This window comes from Canis lupus, chromosome 1 (genome assembly GCF_003254725.2).
Source record: "Canis lupus dingo isolate Sandy chromosome 1, ASM325472v2, whole genome shotgun sequence".
Lineage (NCBI taxonomy): Eukaryota > Metazoa > Chordata > Mammalia > Carnivora > Canidae > Canis > Canis lupus.
In genome coordinates, this window is record NC_064243.1 from 117661997 (window position 1) to 117678752 (window position 16756).

Below are 16756 nucleotides of genomic sequence, written 5' to 3' on the forward strand. Positions count from 1 at the left end.
CTCCCTTTGGATGAGACCGAGCTCCATTTCTACGAAACAGAAATGGTACCACCTGGGTGCACCAGGTGGTACCCAGCTGCCATGGAGCAAGTTAGTTCCCTCCGGCTTCCCTCTGCCTTGACCTGCCAGTCCTTGTCGTGGCCTCCGTTTCTCAGGAACTTCTGTTTTGTCTTTCCAGAGTCTTGGGGAAAAGTGTCATTCCTGCCCCTGTCACACCAAAGACACCGAGCCCAAGACCATCCCCTGCCCTTAAACCTGGGGCTCTCTGGGGAGAAAGCTCAGTGTCCCTTGAGTTGTCCAAAAATCGGCACTTTGACAAGAACAGAGCAGGAGGGACGAAGGTGGGCTTTTGGCATGTTGTCAACCAGACACCCCCAAGGGTTTCTTCCTTCCTCGCACCTATTTTTCTCTTTTGCCTTCTAATTTTATATATTTTATTCCCACCCTAAACGCCAAAAGGAGGTGCCCAAAACAGACAGGGTGGCTTGCTGTTTCTCAAAACCTTAAAAAAAAAAAAAATCACATTTTTTTGACCATTTGGGTTCATTTCTGCAAAGAGTTGTTGGGACCACGTACGTTTTCTGTAGGACCAATAGCTGCTTCTGGAGGGACCTGCAGTGCCCTGTGGAACGTCCATCTGTGTTTCCTCCGGACAGGGCACCCTTCAAGGAAACTTCCAGATTGGAGGCTTCACTTCAGCAGCAATGATGGAGAGTCTTCTGATCAACTGCAATGAAGTTCTAGGCCGTCCCCCCAGCCACTGACACACCCACCTGTTGGCTGCTCTTCTGGAAAACAGGGATAAAGCTGCCAATGAGACACAATCCCCATAGTCTGAGTTTACAGCCTTCCTCTGTGAAGTGTGGAAAGTGTGATCGCCCACCTCGAGGCGTTTTGACAGATTCTGAAAAGATAATATAAGGAGCCGGGGCTCAAGCATGCAGTGAATCAATGATTCTATTATTATTATTATTATTATTATTATTATTATTATTATATTCCGGGGGGGAGGGGGTGGTGTTCGAATGAGCATCTGTGGGTCACGATTTCAACAACCACACTACCAAGATGCCGAGAAGCAGGGGCCGGGGAAATGGGGCAAGAGGTAATGTAAGAATTCTAGAAAGCTAGTCACGTCCCTGTGTTGGTTTGGGGTTAGCTCACAGTGTTTTTCCACATCTCTTATTAAGCAAATTCTTAAAACGAGGAGGCAACGCATGCTTACAGAGGCCAAGGAAGGAACTGGAAGGATTTCATTTTACTCCACAGTCAGGCTTGTGAGGCAGAGGAGAGACTTTCAAACATAGCAGCTTTGGTTGGGTTTTGGTTTTTGGTTTTGTTTTCTGCTTTATGTATTGGGATTATGCACCCATTTTGGTTTTATTTAAAAATATTTTTTAAAAGTTACATGTGGCTAATTTAATAGGAAACGACTGGTCTTGCCCCTGCAAGCCTGAGGAAAGGAGGGGCAGGAGGTGACAAGTGGGCCATACAAGTAGAGGCACAGGCCGCTAGAGGAATGGACGCGCACCTCTGGTGGGACAGGGCTCTCAGAGTGGCCCCACTGCCACCGAAGAGGTTCACAGGTCCACCAGACAAGCCCATTAGGGACACTCTCAGCTCTTTTTAAAAAATATTTTCTTTTATTTAAATTCAATTAACATATAGCGTATTATTAGTTTCAGAGGTAGAGTTTAGTGAATCATCAGTTGCATGTAACACCCAGTGCTCATCACATCACGTGCCTCCTTAATGCCCGTCACCCACTTACCGCATCCCCCACTCCCTCCCCTCCAGCCACCCTCAGTTTGTCTCCTATGATTAACAGTCTCTTATGGTTTGTCTCTCCCTCTGATTTCATCTTATTTTATTTTTTCTTCCCTTCCCTGTGATCCTATGCTTTGTTTCTTAAATTCCCCATATGAGTGAAACCATATAATTGTCTTTCTCCAATTGACTTATTTTGCTTAGCACAATACCCTGTAGTTCCAACCACGTCATTGCAAGTGGCAAGATTTCATTCTTTTTGGAGGCTGATATACTGCATCTTCTTTATCAGCTGTTTTGTATGTTGAGCAAAACACTACCTATTCTCAGAAATAGGAGAAAAAGTCTGACTCTGGAAAGTCCGCACTCAAAACACTTTTAAACATTTCAATTGGAGAGTTGTGCACATTTCAAACAAATATAAATGGATCTCAATAAAGCTATATTTTAAATGACACCTGTATGATCTTGAATTTCCTGGAGCTGCCGTAAAAAGTCCCATGAATTTGGGAGCTTACAGCCACAGAAGTTCATTATCTCAGAATTCTGGAGTTCAGAGGTCCAAGGTCAAGGTGTTGGCAGGGCTGTGCTCCCTCCGGAAGCTCTAAGAGCAGAATCCATCCCTGACTCCCGCAGCTTGCGGGGGCCCCGGTGTTCCTTGGCTGATAGCTGCATAACTCCCAACCTCTGCCTCGGTCTTCAAATGGCCTTCTCCCTGCTGTGTGTCTCTCATAAGGACATTTGTCATTGGATTTAGGGCCTGTCCATATAATCCAAGATGATCTCATCTCAAAATCTTTAACTTAATTATATCTGCAAAGACCTTTTCCCAAACAATGTCACATTCACAGATTCTGAGGGTTAAGCCGTGGACATATCTTTTGGGGGCCACCATTTGTGTCACTCAAGAGAAAATATGGTAAATAGAGCAGCCCGGGAGGCTCAGTGGTTTGGCACTGCCTTCAGCCCAGGGCCTGATCCTGGAGACCCGGGATCGAGTCCCATGTCGGGCTCCCTGCATGGAGCCTGCTTCTCCCTCTGCCTGTATCTCTGCACCTCTCTCTCTGTCTCTCATGAATAAATAAATAAAACCTTTTTTTAAAAAAAAAGAAAATATGGTAAATAAATGGTAATAGAAAAGATGGGAGGCAGGGATGGATTCTGCAAAAATATCTACAAAAAGAAATGTACAAGAAAACAGTGGCCTTATTCATAATAACCCCAGACATGAAACAACCCAAATGTTCATCAACAATACAATAATTAAATAAACTGTGATCTATTATAAAATGGAATACTATATGGCAACGAAAAATGAGCAAACTATTTACAAGCGTCAACATGGCTGCATTTCTATTAATGCAAAGTTCAAGAACAGGCTAAACCGATCCATGGTGCTAGAGGTCAGAATAGAGCTTACCTCCAGGGGGTCCTAACTGGGAGGGCACAAGGGACCCTCTGAGGTATGGGAAGTATTCTATATTTTAATATGCACGGTGATAATATACGTATGAAAAATTAATTATGCTATAATTCAAGATTTGTGTATGTTACTGTATGTACATTGTACTTTGATAAGTAGTTAAAAGAATAAAATTTTAATGACGGGTTGTAATATATTATCCACATTAAATCTATTTTAACAGCTCTATTGAGGCATAATTGATGTATGAGAAACTGCACACACTTAAATCAGAGAAACCGCACACATTCAAAGCATACAGTCTGATATTTGCTATTGACATATGTATATATCCGTGAACCCATCCGCACAATCAGACTAACCAACATACCATATCCATCACCCTCAAAAGTTGCCTCCTGCCCCCCCCCACCTTCCCCCAGTCCCTATCGTATTAACATTTTTATGTTAAAAATTTTTGCAAATAAAATTACTGCTGAACTCTTTCTTTCAGGAATAATGCCAAACCAGCAAGGCGAATTTAGAAACATTAATGCACTCTCCACTTTTGGCATAACTAGGGGACATCTGAAAGGCCCGACCTTGGCCTGGGAGGCAGGGCTGCTGATACAGTGAAACTCAAATGGGTCTTAGACAGAAGCCAAGAAAGAGTGCCCATGGTTGTGACCTCAAGCTGAGCCCGGAAGGCACAAGAGGCTCATCCTGTTGGGTAAATGGTGGCAGTCACTTGTTTGGAATATGAAGAGGGGGATGTATAGCCTGACAGTTGGAACTTTCCTGGAACTGCCTGGCGTGGAGGTGGGGGACCGGGAGCCACCTGTGGGAGAGATTGCGAGGAGGCCTTCCTGCTGCCACTGGCCTGTGGGGCGAAGGCCAGTTAAACCTCTCACACAGGCACACAAGCCCTCTGAATTAGGAATTTGCTGGAGCCCACGGAGATTTCCCACGAGGCAGAAACGAAAGCCTCCCCTCAGCCCACAGATCTTTTTGTCAGTTGGCACTGAAGGGCTCTCCTCACTCCTGGTCAGAGGCAACTGGAAGCGGGGGCATGGCTGATGTATATAGAGGAGGAGGCCCGATGCCTATGATGTACTTCTAATGCACAAAACATAAGATGGAGCAGGTGCAGTGAAATGTTGACAGAAGAATCCCAGCAGTGGGTAAACAGGTGTTCACTGCACAGTTCTTTCAACTCTTCTGTATGTTTGAAATCTTTCATTAAACGGTTGAAGAGAGAAGGATATGCACAGGAGCTGAGCAAAGATAAAGATATTGAAAGAAAAAAGGAGAAATAGAGCAATAAAATAATTCCAGATGAAGAATACTCAGCTAAAAATGCTGCTGGGGGACATCTGAGGGGCTCAGTTGGTTAAGTGGCTGACTCTCAATTTCAGCTCAGGTTGTGATCTCAGGGTCCTGGGGTGGAGTCCCGTCAGGCTCCGCGCTCAGCAGGGAGTCTGCTCGAGGATTCTCTCTCTCTCCCTTTCCCTCTGTCCCTCCTATTCATGTGTTCCCTCACCCCCTCAAATAAATAAATAAATCTTAAAAAAAAAAAAAAAAAAACACTGATGGGCTAGAAAGCCCAACTAATCCAGAGAAAAAATTAAGCAAATTTTTAAAAAAGATTTATTTTTATTTATTTATGATAGACATTTATATATAGAGAGAGGCAGAGACACAGGCAGAGGGAGAAGCAGGCTCCATGCACCGGGAGCCCGACGTGGGATTCGATTCCGGGACTCCAGGATTGCGCCCTGGGCCAAAGGCAGGCGCGAAACCGCTGAACCATCCAGGGATCCCCAATTAAGCAAATTTTTAAAATAAGATAAATAAAATGGAAAAGATAAGAAAAAAATAAGATAAAACTAAAATAGAAAAGATTTTTAAAAGATTTTTTAAAAGATAAAAAAATAAAAAAAAATAATAAAATGCACACCTGGAAACCAGAGAACACCAAAGGCAATGGGATGATCTTCAGAGCAGCTGGAAACAAAAGACAGATTACCTAGATGGAACCAAAATGCGATTTACTGCTGACTTCCCAATAGTAAAATGGGAACAAGAAGACAGGAGAGGAATGCCTTCCACATGCTGAGAAAAAATCATCGTCAACCCAGAACTGCATTCCCAGCCATCTTGCAAGGATGCAGACGAAGGAAGCACACTTTAAAATAAATAAAAATGAAAATATTTTTCTATGAACAGATCTTCACTAAAGGAAGTTCTAAAGAATTCAGCTCATCAGAAAGAAGTAATAACAAAAGGAAAATATGAACCATAAGACAGAATAATGAGGAATAAAAGTGAGAAATGTGTGGGCAAATCTAAGCAGACAATAATAGTATGAAACAAGAAATTTTTGTTTTTCAGTTTACAATAACAGGCTAGAACTAAAATCCATGGTGATAACAGCCTAAAAGTCAGGATGGATGATTGGAATTAAAGTGTTCTCGTGTTGTTCAAGGGGACTAAAGATACTGATAAGAAACTTTGAGACATGAAACATGCACCTAAAGTAAGAGAAAGAGAATATCCACCATCTAAATCTGTAGAGGGAAGAAAATGGAAAAGAAAAACCTTCAGTCCAGTGTGCTTCCTTCATCTGCATCAAGGCACAAAATGTGGAAGAAGGAGGGAAAGTGGAATAAAGAGAAAGTGTATACAATATTACTGGCTGAAGCATCAAAAGCACATCAAGTATTATAAAATAAGTAAAAAGATGAACTTCTCCAGGTAAAGCACAAACATTGCCAAACTAGACAAAGAGAAACATGTTGCTACATGCTCTTTACAAGAGAAATAACTGACAAATAAGGATAAAGAAAGATTGAAAGGAAAAAGAAAAAGACTTATCAGGAAAATACTAACAGAAGGAAAGGTAGTGTAGCTATAATACATCAGACAGACAACAAAGATGTAGGACAAAAAAAATATTTTTAAAGGTAAAGACAGCTACAACCTAACAATATCAAAGTTCCAAGTTACCAGGAAAATATACCAGTTCTAAGCTTGGGTGCACTAATATACAAACTGTATCCAGTAAGGAAAGAATGTACACTTTTTTAAAGTTATTTATTTATTATTTATTTATTTATTTATTTATTTATTTGAGAGCGAGACAGAGAGAGAAGATAGAGCAGGAACAGGGAGGAGAAAGAGAAGCAGGCTTCCCACTGAGCAGGGAGCCCAACGTGGGGCTCCATCCCAGCACCCTGGATTCATGACCTGAGCTGAAGGCAGACACTTAACCAACTGAGCCATCCAGGGCCCCAAGAATGTACATTTTTAAAAACTGAAGTATTTTGACACATGCCACGTTAGCTTCAGGTGTATCAACCTAGTGATAGGACAAGAATGTACATTCCTTTTTTTTTATTTTTATTTGTTTATGATAGTCACAGAGAGAGAGAGAGAGGCAGAGACACAGGCAGAGGGAGAAGCAGGTTCCATGCACTGGGAGCCCGACGCGGGACCCGATCCCAGGTCCCCAGGATCGCGCCCTGGGCCAAAGGCAGGCACCAAACCGCTGCGCCACCCAGGGATCCCCATTCCTTTTTTTTTTTTTTTTTTTAAGAAAGTACATTCTTTTAAGCACACATGGAATATTTACAAAATTTCATCACAGTCTAGGCCATAAAAAAGTGCCAGTGCATTGTTAATTTTTTTTTTAAGATTTTATTTATTTATTCATGAGAGACACAGAGAGAGAGAGGCAGAGACACAGGCAGAGGGAGAAGCAGGCTCCATGCAGGGAGCCGGACGTGGGACTCGATCCTGGGACTCCAGAATCACACCCTGGGCTGAAGGCGGCACTAAACCCCTAGGCCACCAGGGCTGCCCATTGTTAAATGTTTTAATGGCAAACAAATACATTCTCTGGTCTTAATAAAACTGTCATAAGTTAATAACTAAAATATTGCTAGAAAAACTCATGTGTTTGGAAATTAAACACATTCTCAATAATTCATGAGTCAAAGAAGAAACCATAATTAAAAATTAGAAAATATACAGAACTAACGAAAGTGAAAATACCATGTATACAAACTAGAAAGAAAATGATGGGCCACCTGGGTGGCTCAGTGGTTGAGTCTGCCTTCCGCTCAGGTCATGATCCTGGGATCCTGGGATCGAGTCCTGCGTCAGGCTCCCTTCAGGGAGTCTGCTTCTCTCTCTGTCTGTGTCTCTGCCTCTCTCTGTGTCTCTTATGAATAAATAAAGAAAATCCTAAAATAAAAAAAGAAGAAAATGAAAATTATAGCCTTAAGTGCTATTTAACAAAGTAAGCAACCACATTAAAAGATGGAAAAGAGATAGGAGAATAAATCCTAAGAATATATAAGGAAGGAACTAATAAAGGTAAGAGCAGAAAATTAAAATAGAAAACCAGGATACAATAGAGAAGATTGGAAGTCACAGGCTGGTTCTTGAAAACTTTGGAAAGATGGATTAGGGAAAAAACAAAGAGAGAAGGCACAAACAAGGGACAAAGATACAGATGCTACAGGTATTAAAACAACAGGGTATATTATGATCAACTTTTTGTTGATATATTTGAAAACTTAGATGCAAGGGACTAATTCCCAGGAAAAAAACTATAATTTACCAAAATGGATTCAATGAGAAATACAAAATATAGAGGTGCCTGGATGGCTCAGTTGGTTAGGCATCCAACTCTTGGTTTCAGCTCAGGTCATGATCTCAGGGTCATGTGATCTGGCCCCACATTGGGCTCCATGCTCAGCACCAAGTCTGCCTGAGATTCTCTATCTCTCTCCCTCTGCCCCTCACCTTCACTCTCTCTCTTTCAAATAAATGAACAAATCTAAATAATAATAAATAAAGAAGAAGAAAGAATGAATAATAAATAAATAAATAAATAAATAAATAAATAAATATAGGGATGCCTGGGTGGCTCAGTGGTTGAGTGTCTGCCTTCAGCTCAGGGCGTGATCCTGGGGTCCTGGGATCCAGTCCCACATAGAGCTCCCCATGGGGAGCCTGCTTCTCCCTCTGCCTATGTCTATGCCTCTCTCTCTGTCTCTCATGAATAAATAAATAAATCTTTAAAAACTCAAAATAAAAAAATAATAAAAGAAATATAGAATATAAACAATTATATAAGAAGTAATGAAATACATTTAATTACTGGTTAAAAAGTTCTGCTCCCTGCACTCCCCCATCAGACCACACACACAAAAACACAGACCAAATGGTTTTTAACAGCAAGTTCTGCCAAACATACTAGGAAAAAGTAATTACAATCTTAAACTGTTTTCCAGAAAGAAAAGTGAAGAGAGATCTCCCAACTCATTTTATAAGGCTAGCATTACCTTGATACTAAAATATGCAATCTCATCATGAGAAAGGAAAATTATATTCATAAGCATAGATGCAAAAAATCCCAAACAAAATATTAGCAGACTAAATCCTGCAGTTGGGTTTATGCTATGAATGCAAGGAAGGTTAACAAAGAAAGTCAATAAACGTAATTCAACATGTTAAGAGATCAAAAGACGGAAAAAAAAAGTATTCAAAAATTCTACATTGATTCATGATTAAAAACTCACAGCAATATGGAAATAGAGCACTTCCATTGACGAATAAATGGTATATACACTGGAAGTGTTAAACCAAAAGGAAAATTTGTAGAAAGTAGAACACAAGACATAATGGTAGTAGGAGAAAAGATAAGAAAATTAGAGGATAAATCCAGGAATTCAAAAAAAAGAGAGAGAGAGAAAATAGAAAACACAGTAGTGAAGAAGTTATTAAAGAAATATTACAAGAAAAAAAGAAATATTACAAGAAAAATCCTACAACTGAACATTGGAAGGGGCCTACAGAGTGTGGAGCACAATTATTAAAATACAATCATGTGGGAACCCTGGGTGGCGCAGCGGTTTAGCGCCTGCCTTTGGCCCAGGGCACGATCCTGGAGACCCGGGATTGAATCCCACGTCGGGCTCCCTGCATGGAGTCTGCTTCTCCCTCTGCCTGTGTCTCTGCCTCTCTCTCTCTCTCTGTGTGTGACTATCATAAATAAATAAAAATTTAAAATAAAATAAAATCATGTTATTTCAGAACATCAGTTCTAAAAGTTTCCAGAAAGAAAAAAAAAAAAAACTATAGTTAAATGATTTGGAAGGACACCAAATAATCAACAGGAAATGTGATTAAACATTTTCAGACATACAGTGTCTGAAAAAATTGCCTTCCCAGCACTCTGTCTCCAGAAGCTTCTAGAAGATATTTCCACCAAAAAATGAAGGCGTAAACCAGGAGGGAGAAAATGGCAGGGAATCAACCTAGGAAGACGGTGAAAGAATTCTGCAGCCTATTAAAGAGCAGCCAGTCCAGATGGGAGCAGAAGAACAGAGATGTTGGAGGTTAAATGATTCAAAAGGCCGGGGGTGGGGAGGTGGGGAGGCAAATGTCAACTCCAGTTGTGAAGAAAAACAAAAAGCTCGCATGAGGACAAAATGTAAATCACAGCACGCTACATAGCTTGGCTCTGACCAACATTTTCCTAATCATAATCATAGAAGCACTGAATGTTGATTTCATAAAAATCATGAAATAACCACCTTCTGAGTTGGATGGAAGGGAAGGAAATAGGTGTGTGGAAAAGGATGTGTGTAATATGTAAATACGTGTATAAGAGCTAATTTATCATCATCCAGTAAAAAGCCAATGGGTAAAACATACAACTAAAAAATCAAGACTGTAAAAAAAAAAAAATCAAGACTGTGTACAAACTTACTATCTATAAACCTGAAGATTGAAACAGAAGCGTCCACTAAAAGAGAGTGATTGATTCTGGAGAGAGGAATCAAGGATGAGAAGGCATGAGGTGGAGGAGACAACCGCATGCGGAATTATTTTACCTTTTCTACTATGTGTGTGCAGAACTTTGATCAACATAACAATTTAAAAGGTTGGCACTTGTTAGGCCCAATAATTTTAATTCTAAGAATCCATGTGATGGAACTACTAGCAATGTACATAAACATTTTAATGCATTTTTAAACTTCTCCAGTCACAATCCTCTGTCTTTTCATCCACGCACTCATGGAAGCTTCCTGCTTGGGATCTGTGAGTGGAGAAGCAAAGCTTTCCTGTCCTTTCACTGGGATGCCCTTCCCAAAGCGCTCCCACCAGCTACACCCCCCTTCCCTCGGCCTGCCTGTTGCCTGTCCTAAGTGTCCCTGATGCCAGCGTCCTCACCTGCCACTGCTCGCCCCTCATGAGGCCCTAAGTAGGGGCCAAGAGCAAACAGAAGGCCTACCGCACCAGGGATGCCGGACACTGATTCTCGGTGCCGGGGCAGAGGGGGGCTGAGCAGGAGCCATGCCCTGGGGTCACAGCACCACCCTGGGCAGGCACTACAGGCCCTGGAGAGGCAGGTCTCAAGGAAGAAAGTGGGAGATGGTGGGAGGGAAGCAATGGGAGAAGGGAAAGTGTAGCTGGTGTGTGTGTGTGTGTGTGTGTGTGTGTGTGTGTGTGTGCATGTGTGGTGGCGTAAGAGGGACCTTGGGGGGAGCCTCAGAGCAGAAACATGGGATGAAGGCAGAGCACATTGTTCCACATCCCTCCTCAAACACCTGGGAGAGGAGAGTTGTTTGGGGACCCAGGAAGGAGAAGGATTTCTACCCAAGAGGAGTAGGACACCTGAGAGAAGAATGCTGGAAGGCCCTACTGGAGGAGGAGACATCTGGGCGTTCTCTGAACTCTTCAAAGAACTTTCCAGCATTGAGCACCTGGGTGGCTCAGTCAGTTGAGCATCAATCAGACTCTTGGTTTCAGCTCATGTCATGATCTCAGGGTCGTGAGATCGAGCCCCACCTGGGGCTCGGTGCTCAGTGAGGAGTCGGCTTTAGATGCTCTCTCCCTCTCCCCTGGCCTCTGCTCATGCTCACCCTCTTTCTCTCTCTCTCTCTCTCAAATAAATACATAAAAACTTTTTTTTTTTTTCAGAAAAAGAACTTTACAGCATTTCATGTGGGCAGGAAATACACCCAAACTTTAACTTCCACTTTTTGCACCATAGAGAGGAACAGGAAAAGGAAGTAGGACACAGAGCAGTGGCCGTTATTTGAGAAGATGAACCGGCTCTCCTCCGTGGTGCTGACGGTGTGTCTACACAGGCCCCCTCTCTCGGCTCTGGGGCAGAGTTTGCCCATGATCCCCCCCCCCAGCACTTGCACCCCAGCGGCTGGATTGCTTTTCTCTCTCTGTTCTCTCTGTTCCCCCCACCCCAACCCCCATTTAACTTAGCAAATCCGTCCACTTGGTTCGCGATTCATTATTCCACGAATATTTTGTGAAAGGGCTGGAGACACAACAGGAGCTCGGTTTCCTGCGTTCAGAAAAGCTACACCGTTATCGCTAACGTGTACTGAGACCCCCCTGGCGAACCTTCTAGCTGAACATGAGAAATCCTAGAAGTCGGTGGACGTTTAAGAGGAGATCAACTGAGAATTCTGGCACGAAAGAAGCAAACCCTCCGTTTGAGGAAGGAGAAGGGAGAAGGAAAGAGTGGGCTCAAATCCCCCAGAAATGCTACTGAACAGTGAGGGGAGAACAGCCGGGAGTCGGAGATTGCCACATCCTGGAAATAGCCCTGAGCAAATGGGGACATTTCACAAAGTGACTTCTCGTCCTCATTCGGCCTGACTCATCCTGCCAACTTCAGGGCATCCGTGCACCTGCCTGCCGCCCCGTTGCCCACATCTGTGTGGTTAACCCGGTCTCTGCTAAGAGGGTGGGTTATAGGTGCCGTGAAAATGCAGAGATGTACCTAAAGGTGCATTGGGATTGCAGAGCGCCGTATAATTGGGGAAGAGGGAGAAAGGGATTTTTTTTTTTTTTTTTTTTTTACAGTTCCTCCTAGGGGCGCCTGGGTGGCTCAGTCGGTTGGGCAACCCATCCTTGATCTCAGCTCAGGTCATGACCTCAGGGTGGGGGAGCAGCCCAACCGCCAGCTCTGTGCTGGGCAGGGAGCCTGCTTAAGATTCCTCCCTCTCTCTCCCTCTCCCTCTCTCTCTCTCTCTCTCTCTCTCCTCTGTCCCTCCTCCCACCCCAAAGAAAAGGATATTTTGGGGAAAAGTCCCTCCAGACACTGGCGAGCTGCTCTGTCCTCCAGGTACCTTCTTCTTGAGCTCCCCCTCTCCATCAGCAGGGGCGGGGGTCCCACCATCAGCGGGGTGAGGGGGCGGGGTGGGGGTGCAGACATCTGCAGGGGGGACTCAACACATTTCCTGCTTTCAAGGCGACAACCAGGAGGCAGCATCACCGTCAGGTGCTACCACCGAGCGCGGGGCCGGGGGACCAGGGTCCGGGCGCTGGTCTCCGAAGCCCCTTGAACACGAGACACTTCCTCGGTGCTGCACGTTGGCCCGCACGTCACTATGACCCGGGGTCGCGGAGGGCCGGTCGCCCCGCCCCGGGCAGCCCTGAGAGGGGACTCTGCACCCTGGCCTGCGGCTGCACCCCGGGCCGCCCAGCGCTGCTCCCCTGCAAGGTCCTGGGTGGGCGGGAAGGAGCTAGACTCGCCCAGAGACCAGTATCACCCTTGGGTGCGTGTGACAATCCTCCGGGGAGCCTTCGGCACGCTGCACGCGGGGGCCTCAAAATCAGAATCCCTGGGAGGAAGGGAGCTCTTGCATCAGGAGCTGTCACCCCCCCCACCCACCGCACGCCCCGCACCCCGGGGTGCGTCTAACCCGCGCCAGGAGTGAGGGCCACGGAGGCAGCGCCCTGCAAACCACGCTGCGCTCACGAATTCCCGGGGGGGCTTGACCAAACGCAGGTTTTGGTGCAGCAGGTCTGGTTTGGGGGCCCGAGGTTCCACCTTCCTAACGACTTCCCAGGCGACGACGCGGCCGATGCGGGTGCCGGGCCCCCCTGCGGCCCCCCTGCGGCTCCCCTGCGGCCCCAGGGAACCGGGCCTGTGGTTCTTGCGCCCCCTGGTGCCCAAAACCTCCCTAGCAGCGCCCCGCGGAGAAGAGGGGGCGTTTGTTGGGAGCCTCCCTCCTCCAATAGATGCTATTTCTAGACCATTTCCAGATTCTTCCCCAGAGCCTGGCCACTGACGTCTTCATTTCGGCGTCGCAATAAACTGCGTGTGAACCTGCCTGGACTCCTGACCTACAAAACTGTGAAGTAATAAATGGGTGTTGTTCAAGCTGTTAAATATGCGGTGATTTGTTATGCGGCAATGGGAAAGTAATACAGGGAGTTTTACAGGTTTTGAGATAAGAGGCCAAGTGAGACTCTCAGGCCCACAGGCTTGGCGCAGTGGCTCTGGCCGAGGTCTTCGATGGACCTATTCCCAGCCTCCCAGTCAATGGCAGGAGAGGGAGGAAGGATTGCTTTTCTTTTCTTTTCTTTTCTTTTATTTATTTTATTTTATTTTATTTTATTTTATTTATTTTATTTTATTTTATTTTTTATTTCCTTTCCTTTTCTTTCTTTTCTTTCTTTCTTTATTATTTTTTTTTTTTAGATTTTATTTGAAAGACAGAAAGAGAGAGAGAGAGAGAGAGGAGGAAGAGAGCGGAAGGGAAGGGCAGAGGGAGAGAGAAACCCAAGCAGACACCACACAGCGTGGAGCCCAGTGGGGGCCTGGATCCCATGACCCTGAGGTCAGACTTGAGCTGAAACCAGGAGCTGGATGCTCAACTGACTGCACCCCCCAGGCGCCCCAACTGCATCTCATATTTATCCATCATTGCACTTGTGGTCTTATTTCTCCTATCTAGACACTTCTGTTCCCCGACTGAGGTCTGTTGTCACTGACCCCCCTGAAGGCTCAAGGATGCAGTGGGGCTAGTTGGCCCTCTGTGGCAGATTGTGTTTTCCAAAGATGAATCCCATCTTATGTGCCGCTCCTACAACCTTCTTACAATGGAGACGCTCCTCCATCCCCAGGACTGGTGGGGAGGACTGGTGGGGAGGACTGGTCGGGATGTCTTTCGAGGCTAAGTCCTAACAGGTGGAACATCCTGCCTGAGTTCTGTCAGGACACTCATCCCTGGAGCCCAGGCACCGTGCTGTGAGGAAGCCCTAGCAGCCACAGAGCAGGGCCGCCTGTGGGTGTCCTGGCCGCAGCGCCCCACTGGGAGGCAGCAGCAATTGCAGACACGTGAGCGAGAGAGCCTGGAGAAGATTCCAGCTCCCTGTCTTCAGGCTGCCCTGGCTGAGGCTGAGGGCAGCAGACACGAGCTGCCCCACTGAGCCCTGGCCAGATCGCAGACCTGTAGGCAATACGAATGGTTTAAGCCACTAAACTCTGGCTTGTCGTTATGGGGCCATAGTCTGGAACACTCTCAGACTCTCCCCTGGGGACAGTCCTCTGAATCTGACCAAGTGTGAGGTGGTGGTGAGGAACCTCTGGATTCAATTAATTACAGGCAAGTTACCTATTTTTCATTATCTACTATTTTTACAGGGCTGTCGCATTAGAAATTAAGTTCAATGCTTATAAACTACCAGGAAATCAGCCCTAATGTTAACCTAATGGTTAACATTTTTTATAACTTTTCTTCTTTGCCATTTAATTCATTTAAAAGGTTGTCTCCTTACATAGGTCTCAAGAATAAGTATTTTCCTGCAGATTTTCCCTCACCTGTGGGAGGCCAACTTCTAAGAGGGCCTACAGTGCCACCCCCCACCCACCCACCACCCTGTTGTTGGTGTAATTTCCTTCCTAGAAGGTGGACCTGACCTTGTGACTCGCTTCTAATGAATAGAACAGGGCAAAGGTGACGGGATGTCATCCCATGACGAGAGCACAGCTGTTGTGACTCCTGTCTCACTAGCACACTCTCTCAATTGCCTTCTTGGCTTATGCACTTTGATGACGCTGCTGCCACGTTGGAAAGAAGGACCCAAAGGCAGCAAAGAACTGAAGTTCTCAATAGCCCATGAGAAAGGAATGTACTAGAACGTGGCTCCTTCTTGGTTGAGCCAGGAGATGAGACATCAGCCCTGGGTGGCATCTCCATTGCAGCCTCAGGACCGACCCAGAGCAGAGCACCCAGCTAAGCTGCAGCGGGACACCTGACCCACAGAAACAGGATGATAGATGTGTGTTGTCCCAAGCCACGAACCTTGGGGTGATTTGTTACACAGCAGTAGTAGTAGCTAACACGCCACCTCCCTCTGGCGGCCTGAGTGTCATTTCTTTACCCGAATCCTCAATCACTCTCGGCCTAAAACATGTGGCCACACTTAACCACACATACCAGGGTTCTTGGCCAAGCACGCGAGCCTGTGTATAAGCGAAGGGAATATTCAGCCCCACACTGGCCAGGTGGCTTCTTTCCTGTGTGTCTGTACCTGTGTTTGCCAAGCCTGTCTTGGAACACGGACTCTCTTCATCACCCCTATAAATCTTCTTCCCTGGAGCCTCGGTTGGATTCAGGTAAAGTTTCATTATTCCCTAAATATTGCAAATTCGCTGTTCTCTCCGCCCTGGACCAAGCTGAGCTCAGACTCTGCGAAGCATGTGGCTTCCTCAGGATATATTGGCTCTTCCTGTGGCAGGAAGAATCATTTCCTCCGAGCCAAGGGCTTTCTTTCGTTTAAGCTCCAGCCTCTCCTCTGGCAGTTCTGAACCGGGATCCTCAGATCAGAAGCCATCTACACTCCTCAGCGTTGGAATCTGAGAAGTCTTGCCCAGTACAGTTGATTGTTTGGAGCATCCAGAGGGCAGGAGGAGCAGAAGTGGATTTCTGGACTGGGTTATGTCGGAAGGAAACCATTTTAAGACAGATGAATGGAAGCTGGGGCCACGTGGGTTTCTCTGCCTGGCCTCCCTGCCTCCCCTCTCCGCACCCACATTCACCCACCTATAGATCATGTGAGAACAGAAGTTGTTTTCCCCACAAAGGGTGCCTTCATACCCCTGATCTTTCCTTTTGTCTTCACAACACTACATTTTAAATTTGCATCCTGTAAACCGGAACCAAACACCACACACCAGGACAAACAGACCCGTTTAGGTTCTCTAACTCTAGATTTTTCCAGGACTTTTGGGTTCACGTCTTCAATGGTTTCCAGAGCCAGACAAGGACGAGGACGTCTTCTATATTCTGGAGCCAGGCATACTTTAGTTACCACCTCACATTATGAAAAAGAACCCGGCAAGGCCGGTGAGGTAACCATCCTGGAGACAGCAGTGGTGTAGACGGAGCGATCAGAGCCGAGTGGCCTTCACGCCTGAGGAGAGACTGCAGACAGTCCCCTTCTCGGAGAAATGTCCATGCACATTGCTCTCTGAGGAAATGCTCTGAGGGAGTTTTCCTGTGAGAAACAAGGGAAACGGGAGGCATGCCCCTGTGTGAGTCCCTTCTTTGGAGTGTGGGCCTGACTTTGCGTCTTGCTTCTAACCCCCAGAATATGGCAAATGTGAAGGGACGTCACTTCCATGATTAGGGCACAAAAGGTTGTGACTCCTGCCTTATAGCAGCCTCGCTCAAGTCCTGGCTTGCACGCTTTGATGATGCAGGCCGCCGTGTTGGAGTGTGCAGGACGGAGGCCCCCGAGATGCGCTAGGGCAGCACA